We start from the raw sequence: 2,500 nt of genomic DNA, 5'->3' as shown, positions 1-2,500 counted from the left end.
ATCATGCACCACAGCAGACCTGCAGAACTATTGGTTCAGCCTAGATGAGATAACCAGCCTTCTTTGTCTTGGCGCATTGATGAGGGTGGTCCAGCAGATCCTTTATGTCCTGTAAGGTGTAAGGTGGACCTGCCACAGATTGGACTTCAAAGGATTGTTCCAACGTATCCCACTGGTGATAGGTAGACAAGTATCGAGCCGTCCACAGAACGTAAGAGATATCAGAACTCATTGGACCTTCTCAAGCCTTCTCCCGTCGCTCTAAGGTACAGTTCTTGAGCTGATGTGTCTATTATAGATGCTTTTAAAGGTGGACGGGGGTTAGCATGGGCACTCTGACATTTTTGCAGCTATACAGGCCTATAAGCAGCAGTGGAAACATGCTGTGGAGTGAAGAATCACGGTTCTCTATCTGGCAGTCTGTTGGACGATTCTGCAAACCAGGAGAACGTAACCTGCCTGACTGCACTGTGCCAACTGTAAAGCTTGGTTGAAGAGGAATAATGCTATGGGGTGGTTTTCAGGCATTGGCCTATAGGCCTATATATATATATATATAAAGCTTGGAGATTGCAAGCCATGCTCTTCTGGGTAAATAGGGGCAAAACTTCCCACAGACTGGAAGCTGTTAGAGCTGCTAAAGGTGGTTCAGCTCCCTATTGACACCTATGGATTTAGAACGGGATGTCATAAAAGGTCCTATAGGTGTCCCAATACTTTTTTTTCCTCACTCTCCCCCAACACACTTAATGCTGCCGATGCTAGAGGATGAGGATTGACACATGCTTCCTTGGTCGCACAATATGTGCACAACTGCCACTAATGCAACTTCACCAGGTGACCAACATGCCCGGAGGAAACTGATGGGTACCCAGTTCTGACTCACTGGCTAGCAGACGCCAGTACACTTCCTCAGGTGGTGGGGTTTAAGTTCCTTGCTTAAGAATTCTAACAGGAGTGTTCAGGGATTTGAACACACAACCTTCTACGAGTAGGTTTCTGATCTTTTTACTAGAAATGTTTGGGGAAATGTGTAAAAATGAATTATTTTAATGTAACTGAAGCTACAGCACTGATTGAACTGCCCTCATTTACATATAGCTAACAGTCACACTGACAAACTGACCGCACACACATACACACACACACAAGAAAACTAGCTTTAATGGAACAGACAACGCTAATCTGCCTCACCACAAACACCAGATAATCACACACACACATACACACGCACACACACACGTACTAGAGATATAGGAGGGAGGAGAGGGTGAGGGGAGAGAGAGAGAGAGAGATAGTGCTGTCTGTCAAAAGCATCTGGATTGAGCTGCTGCACCAACACTGATAACAATCACCGGCCCTCAGCAGAAACGACTGCTACTGTGTGTGTGTGTGTGTGTGTGTGTGTGTGTGTGTGCTTGCACTGCAATATGGACAAATCTTTTAAAAAAAGGACAGAAAAGAAAAGTGATCAGCATAACAGGTCTCTCTCTCTCTCTCTCTCTCTCTCTCTCTCGTCTCTCTTTTTCTGTCCCATTAATTTTCTCTCTCTCTCTCTCCCTCTGTCTGTCTGTCTCTCTCTCTCGCTTCTCTCTTTTTGTGTCCCTTCAACTCTCTCTCTCTCTGTCTCTCTCTCTCTCTCTCTCTTTAAATCTATCTTCTCTTTTCTTCTTCCCTCTTTTTTCCATGTTGTCCTTCTCTCTGTCCTGTTTCCTCCTCTATCTTTCTCTCTCCTTCTCTCTGTCCTGTTTCCTCCTCTGTCTTTCTCTCTCCTTCTCTCTGTCCTGTTTCCTCCTCTGTCTTTCTCTCTCCTTCTCTTTGACCTGTTGTTTCTCTATAGCCCAACCTAACAACCTCCCTTCTCTCCCTCTCTATTTGATATCCTCCCCATTTCTTCTCTTTGCTCTCTCTCTTTCTTATCTCGATCTCTCTTATCCCATCCCTTCTCTTTTCATATACCCCCCCCCCCCCCCCCGCCCGCCCTCTTCACACACTCAGAGTAAACTGTGCCTCTGACACTCAGACCTGGAGCAGTGGGGCAGTGAGAGGCTGCTCTGATGAAGTGAGAAGAAGAAGAGGAAGAGGAGAGGGAGAAGGAGGAGAGATGAAGAGTGAGCAGCACTTCAGTCTAACAAAGCCTCATTATCCATCAGTGCAGCAGACGCAGCAGATAAAGAGTGTGTTTGAAGCTCTTTTAACCACTCAGAGCTAAAAAAGGCCTTCAGTTTAGAGACGAGACGACTGGAGCCGCTATTCTGGGTTCGTTCAGATGGAGTGTGTGAACTCCAGTGTTTTACAGCTGCTTCAGTTTTAGAGATTCAGAAGAACAAACATCCTGGAGTCTGATAGTGTAACACACACACACACATTTGTTTTTATACCCGGGGTGAGGTAAACTAGGACATGTGGTCATACATGCATCTCATTATATATATATGCTGGATATTGTTGCTGTCAAGTTTCTGTAAATATCTGTAGTAGCATATATATATATATACTG

General features: G+C 45.2%; 1 protein-coding gene across 3 annotated transcripts in view; it reads right to left on the bottom strand.

Moving 5' to 3' along the window:
- pde1cb (phosphodiesterase 1C, calmodulin-dependent b) overlaps window positions 1-2,500 on the bottom strand; it is a 116,204-nt gene that overhangs the window by 75,446 nt on the left and 38,258 nt on the right. The gene's annotated exons all lie outside the window — the stretch shown is intronic.

Source organism: Salminus brasiliensis, chromosome 23 (assembly GCF_030463535.1).
Source record: "Salminus brasiliensis chromosome 23, fSalBra1.hap2, whole genome shotgun sequence".
In the NCBI taxonomy this organism is placed as follows: domain Eukaryota; kingdom Metazoa; phylum Chordata; class Actinopteri; order Characiformes; family Bryconidae; genus Salminus; species Salminus brasiliensis.
The sequence above is the reverse complement of the archived record's forward strand: the minus strand, read 5'-3'. Positions and strand labels throughout refer to the sequence as shown.